Source organism: Glycine soja, chromosome 5, assembly GCF_004193775.1.
Source record: "Glycine soja cultivar W05 chromosome 5, ASM419377v2, whole genome shotgun sequence".
NCBI lineage: Eukaryota > Viridiplantae > Streptophyta > Magnoliopsida > Fabales > Fabaceae > Glycine > Glycine soja.
In genome coordinates, this window is record NC_041006.1 from 10,136,155 (window position 1) to 10,143,758 (window position 7,604).

Genomic DNA, 7,604 nt, shown 5'->3' on the forward strand with positions numbered 1-7,604 from the left:
TTTACTGAATTTTCTAGACATCTGGAAAAAAATTATGAAAAAAGAACCAAGCGATTTGGATTAAAGGAAAAAATAATAAAAATCATACAAGTTGATAGAAAAATCAGTGTCCAGGAAAAAAAAAAGTGAAGGGAAAGTGTACTTGTTGTTTTGGATCAAAATTTGTTCTATAATTGGTGCCTATTTTATACCAATCCTAGTTCTGAAATTTCAATTGAAAATTATTGTTAATACAATTTCCAAAACTAGAGGTTTCTTGAGTTTTTTTTTGTTTTTTGTTTTTAATCTACTTTAGAGCCATTCTAAGTTTCTCTTTGAGTCCTAGCTTGCGTTTATGTGTTTTTCATTGCTTTAATTGTTTAATAATCCTTGAAAATTTGTCTTGTTAAAACTCGATTGGTTTAACTTTCATTCCATTTTTTGGTCTTTGGTTATTGCTTGTCTCTTTGTTTCCTTGTTTGTGAGTTGTCATATAGGGAATTGGAAAGGAGGATTAGTGCCATCCCTTGAAGAATTTGAGTCAAGAAGCAAGGGGAAAACCACCTTAAGAGCTATTGGACTAAGAAACACTCCAAATTGAGTGAAACACCAAAGAGAGAATAGCCACCACAATTGAGGACTTGTTTTTTTTTTTTTTGTAATTTTGTAATTGGAAATTTGCTTTGCTTTCAAATTTTGTAACAAAAAGGCCTTTCATTGGAAGTAAGTTGGGAGCCTCCAATAGGTCACCCTACTTCCATTTGTGTGTAATAATTTTAGGCAATTTTCCCTTAGGATAGTGAGTGTTTTGTTGGGAACCTTAAATGAGGTCATCCAAACACTCTTAGGATCCGCCTAGTTTGCATTTCTTGCACTTTAATTTCTTGCTTACTTTCATAGCTTATTTCCTTTACTCTCCATTGTCAAACCGCCTAGGTAGCTTGCCTTTTACCAATTAGTTTTTACCTTATCTTTCACACCTCTTTTAGTGTTTATTTTGGCTAGTTTCAACCATAGTTTCTTTTACCTTTTGTTTTCAAACCCCCAACAAGAAAGAATCATAACTTAGGAACCAACATGAGTCTTCATTCTTCATCTAGTGTTAATGGTGAGGGTTCTACTCCTAAGAACCCCTTGTATAAGATATTAGATGAGTTGAGATCCCTTAAGTTGTGGAAAGAAAAATAAGAGAGAAAATAAAAAGGTAAAAAAAGAGTGGAAGAAATAAGTCAAGATGAAAGAGAGAAAATAAGAGAGGAAGAAAGAAGAAAAATAATGAAAGAAATGAAAAGAGAAAAACATGCCTCCTATAGTAGTCATGACTCTTGCAAAAGTTTAAGTGAAGAACTTAGCAACTATTATAGAGGGCGCCATAGTTCACATACTAAACATCACTCCCAAAGAAGAGAAAAGGATAGAAGGCCTCAAGAGGTTAACATTAGCCTCCCATTTTTCCATGAAAAAGATAATGTTGAGGCCTACTTAGATTGAGAAATGAAGGTTGAACAACTCTTTGCTTGCCATCATATTAGCGAAGAGAGAAAATTTCCATTGGATACCCTTAGCTTTCAAGGGTATGCCCTCTATTGGTGGACTTCCCTTGTTAGGGAACGAAGGATTTATGGGGATCCTCCAGTAGAGTATTGGAATGATCTTAAGAGTGCCCTTTGGAAGAGGCACATTCCCTCCTACTATGAAAGGGAGCTTATGGACAAGCTCCAAAGGCTTAGACAAGGGAGTATGAGTGTTGAAGAATATAGAAAACAAATGGAACTACTCCTTTTAGGAGTTGGACTTAGGGAGGAAGAAAGAACAAGCATAGCTAGGTTCCTTAGTGGCCTTAATATGGAAGTGAGGGACAAGGTTGAACTCCTTCCATATAGGGACCTAGATGAGCTAGTCCAACTTTGTATAAGAGTGGAGCAACAACTTAAAAGAAAGCCTTCTTCAAAATCTTATGGCTCTCACTCTTATCCAAGGAAGGACTAAGCCCATGGAATTTTAGGGGCTGCACCTTCAAAACCCAAGGAAGATAAGGGTAAGACCATAGAGAAATACACCCCTAAGACTAGTTCCCAAGAAAGGACTAGCAACATTAAATGCTTCAAATGTCTTGGGAGAGGTCACATTGCCTCTCAATGCCCCACAAAGAAAACCATGATCAAAGAGGAGACTACTTCTTGCCCTTCCTCTAGTGGAAGTGAAGATGAAGTAAAGGGTGAAGAGTCTAGTGAGGAAGTCTACCCCCATGAAGAAGGTGACCTCTTAATGGTTAGAAGGCTCCTTGGAGGTCAATATTGTGATCTATCTCAATCCCAAAGAGGGAACATCTTTCATACAAGATGCAAAATTTTAGATAAAACTTGTTCTCTCATTGTGGATAGTGGATCTTGTTGCAATTGTTGTAGCACAAGATTAGTTTCCAAGTTGAACCTCACTATCATTCCCCACCCAAAACCTTATAAACTTCAATGGCTCAATGAGTAAGGGGAAATGATAGTTAATCAACAAGTGAATGTACCTTTCTCCATTGGGACATATAAGGATGAAGCTAATTGTGATATAGTTCCCATGGAGGCAGGACATATTCTTTTAGGAAGGCCATGGTAATTTGATAGGAAGATCATTTATAATGGCCTAACTAATGAAATTACCCTCACCCATCTTGGCACTAAATTTGTGTTGCATCCTCAAACACCTTCACAGGTGGCCAAAAATCAACTAACTATGAAATATAAGAGGGATGAGGAAGAAAAACAAAAGAAAAAGAAGGATAGTAAGGCCTTGTCTTCAAAGGCCAAGGGGAAGGAAAAAGAGGAAAAGGATTCTTCCAAGAAGATTGTTAAGAAGGAAAATCATTTTGCAACAAAAGGTGATATTAAAAGAGCACTCCTTCTTAAACAATCTTTCTACCTTCTCCTATCAAGGGAAACATCCCTTAGCACCGCCATACCTCTTGAGCTTGAGGTTATTCCTCAAGTAAAGGAGTTGTTGGATGAGGGTTTGGTTCGCAAGAGCTTAAATCCTTGTGCTTTGTTGGTGCCTAAAATAGGTATTATTAGGCACCAAATCCCTATGATAGGTGGTATGATGAATATGCTGAGTGGTGCAACACTCTTTTGTAAAATCACTCATCCACCCAACATCTTCATGGTTTGTGTACATAGGAACTCATTAGGTAGGTTTGTTCTTATTTTTTGTTTCAATGCAAACCTAGGTGCTCATGTGGGATACCTTAGGTTTGTCATAATTTTTTGTAGGAATAATCAACATGAAAATAAAGAAAAAGGTATGTTTTATTCCATTACTTTTCTTAACTTTTTAAATAGTGATCAAGGGCTTCCCATGGACCCTAAGAGAATAAAGGTCATTCTTGAGTGGCCTACTCCACCAAGTATAAGGGAAATTTGGGGCTTTAATATCTTAGCAAACTTTTACAAAAGGTTTGTCCCATATTTTTCTATACTTGTAGCACTACTCATTGAGTGGGTGAGGAACTATATTCTCTCATGTGAAGATGGCCAGGAAAGGGGTTTTCAGTCCTTACCGTACTCTAACATACCCAACATCACTAATACATATGTTTTTATTCTTTTTCCAGGTGTTGAGGAAAGAATCCATGAGTTTCAAGAACCTCTGGATTTGAGGTCAAATCCTTTTCAAGGGGGAGAGAATGATGCAATCCTATCCCCCAAGGGCATTGGATTGAAGAATCCAAGAAGATTGAGCCAAAGATGAAAGAGAAGGCCCTAAGGTTCTCATGAGTCTTAGGGTAGATTTCGGGCCCATGGGCTAAGTATGAGCCCACTTATCTTTGTACATATTAGATCAAGGTTTCATTAATTTTGGGCCTTGTATTTAGGGCTCCATAATGTAGGTTGGATACCCTAGTAATATAGGATTTTTTAGCCCTTGTATTTTAGGGCATCTAGACTAGTTTTTGTATTAGAGGTAGTTTTGTAATTTCATATGCACTAAGTGAATATTTGATGTGTGTGTTGGAAAATAAAATTTAATTGAATTGGTAGAAGCCCAATCCAATTAAATTTTAGAGGGGGAGGTGAGCATTTGCTTACTACACCCTATTGCCACATCATATAGTCACACTTTGTGCATGTCCTTCATGCTTTACATGCCTCATGACAACTAAGCACACTTAGTAGAGAATCTTGAAATTGATCTTGGATTAGTGGGCTGAACCATAACTAAAATTCACTAATCATAATTAGTGAAATTTTGGCTCTAAAGTTTGGCTCCACAAATTCAATTTCAAATTTAAGTGAAATTTGAATTGAAATTCAAATTTCTCTCCAATTTTGTGTGACACTTAGGCTATAAATAGAGGTCATGTGTGTGCATTTTTTTCAACTTTGATCATTTGAATATTAAACTTCAGATTTCAGAGCTCTTTTAGAGCATAAAATTTCGTGCTCTTCTCTTCCTCTCCCTTCATTCATCTCCTTCTTCCTCCAAGCTCTTATCCAAGACCTCCTATGGTGGTGAGCTTCTTCTAGACTCATATTCTCCTTGAAGTGGCGTCTCCTCTCTCTCTTCCTTCTCCATTCCGCTGCCATTCACCTTCCAAGAAGCAAAGGAATCCATTGATGAAGGAGATCCTAGGCCTACAAGCTCCAATGGAGCTTACATCAGTAAGTACTTGAATTTTATCTTTGTTTCTTAATAAATTTTTGTTTCATTATTACTTGATAAATTTTTTTTTGTCCTTAACACTTTTTTTAGTCTCTCATAAATTAACAAATTTTTGTTTGTTCTCTCACAAGAAAATTAATTTTTTATTAGTCCTTAGACTAATAACAAATGAATTTTTTTTATCAAGAAACAAATACAAAATTCAATAATTTATTATAAACTATAAAAATGTGTCAAGGACCAATAATAAAATTGTTTTTTTATTAGTGACTTAAATAAAAAAAATATATCACGGAATAAACACAAAATGAAAGTATTTATTAGGGATCGAAAATATATTTTAAACTATTATAATTATTTAAAATTGATAATGAAATTAATTACTTTCACTATACAATTTAAAAATTTAATTACCTTTATTTTTTTTTATTAAATTAATTAAAATATATATTTATCATGATTATCTTAATTAATTGAAATCAATGTATATAAAAATTTAAATCACTCATATATCAGTTTTATTTATTCTAATTTATCAGTTGTAAATACCATAGTTAATATAATTATATTTTATAGCCATATTTAACAATTACATTAAATAAAAAAATTATGTATGATATTTAATGTTATTAATTCTAAATATGACTTTTTCCAATAAAGTTATAGAATTGTGCTTTCTAATTTTCTCATTCCTGAAGTTAAGAAGTTTTTTTTGAACAAATTAATTTATATAACAAAAATAGGAATTAAAAAAAGAAACTAAATTTTAACTAAATGAAGTCACGTATTATTTCATTAAAATCTTCTTTATGGAGTTAATTACACTACTACAAAAATTGTCTTTTACGATGCTAGAACAACAACAATTCTACCAAAGTCGTCTTTAAAAATTGTTGGTGACATTTTTGTAAATAAGGGGATGCGCTAACGGCGATTTTAGGTAAAATTGTTGTAAAAATACTCAAATTTAAGATGGTTTTGGTGAAAATTGTCTTAGATAGCACAACTTTAAAGACGATTTTACCCACAACTGTCGTTGTACTGTGAAAACTTAAAATACTCCAGCCCTCACGTTTCTAAAACATTTCAGCTCTCACGTTTTTTAAACACTTTAGCCCTCCGTCCACCATGCTCTCTGCCGACCAGCTCTTCTACAACGTGTATTGCGGTCGCCGCCTCTCAGACAACCTCGCTGTCGCCCTCAAAGAAATCTACAACTACCAATTCTCCTTCCGAGAAATCGACACTTTGAAGCTCCTGTTGTAACGACCCGCCTCGTTGCTATGATATCATCATCCTAAACTGCGATAAATTCAATTTTTAAATAAAAACTCCCTTAATTTTTGCTTATGAAAATAAAGATAATTTTTGTCTTGACATACATTCACCAAACCATACACATTTACTTAAGAGAATATATATATATATATATATATATATATATATATATATATATATATAGGAATAGTAACTAAATACACTTCATACACATAATGGAAATTAAGATCTGTTCATACATATAATTAAAATTTGAAATTTACATCTTTAGTTCAACAAAAGGAATAATGAACCAACTATGAAGGAGTTGATTAACAAAACACAACTCTCTCCCAAAATAATCTCAACGTGATCACGTCGGCTTGACGGCTCCTCAACAGAATCTCATTCCTGCACCCTACTGCTATCATTCTGTTCCCACGAACAAGGTTCACGATCATCACAGGTATCAACCACACGATACAAAATTGCAAGGGTGAGTTCATTATAAAAAGAACCAATGCTAAATCCAAATAATCACAATTAGCAAGAGAACATAGGCAAACATCATGAGCTTACACAACATTCATTATTCAACACCCACATTCAACAATTATTCATCATCCATCCATGGATCCAATCAAGACTGCTCAAAATGATGCATGCACCTGACCTCAACTCTCAGATGCAATGCGGTACGTACCGTATCAAATACCAAGGAAATAGCCTAAGCGTGTCCACACAACACCTCACTTAGGAAACCATGCAGTATTTGTCGAGGCCACCCAGTCATGCACTGTAACCCCCCCCCCTCGGTGATCAGCCTGGGCCACAAGGGAGTTCCCTACCAGGTGACACACCCTCTAGTACAAAGTACATATTGCCACAGTTTATACTATTTCCTATGTCATATGAGGCATGAACCATGGGCGTCGTCATGTACCTGACCATGGATGAATTAAAGCGCCTAAGCATCCCCTCAGAAATTCTTAAATCCTTTAACCACTTTATTTTCCCCCACAAGGGACATCCGACAAGGTCAGCGCACCCCACATGAACATACACAACATATGATGTATGAACGTGGGCGTCGTCAAGTACATGACCATGGATGAATTAAAGCGCCTAAGTATCCCCTCAGAAATGCTTAAATTCTTTAATCACTCTAGTTTTCCACACAAGGGACATCTGACAAGGTCACCACCCCCCGTCCACGAACATACACAACATCCAACGTATGAAACATGGGCGTCGTCAAGTACATGACCATGGATGAATTAAAGCGCCTAAGCATCCCCTCAGAAATGCTTAAATTCTTTAACCACTCTAGTTTCCCACACAAGGGACATCCGACAAGGTCACTGCACTCCCCCATGAACGTACACAACATGCACATCTCAATGCATTTCCAACATCATCAACATTCCATTTCAATATCATTCTCAACATAAACATCATCTCATCTCAATGATGTTATCAACAACAACAACAACCTCATTTCATATTCACATAATCATCAATAATAACATCAATTCATGTTGACATGATCTTTATTGGCAACGTCATCTCAAATAAATATCAACATCACCACATATCAATTAAAGTCATCAATAGCAACATCAACAGTAAGTCGCATTCCACATATACATATTTCTTTCATGCTTGAGATTCACACTCCCCAGGTCTTCAAACAACACAAGTCAAATAAAGACAATAAT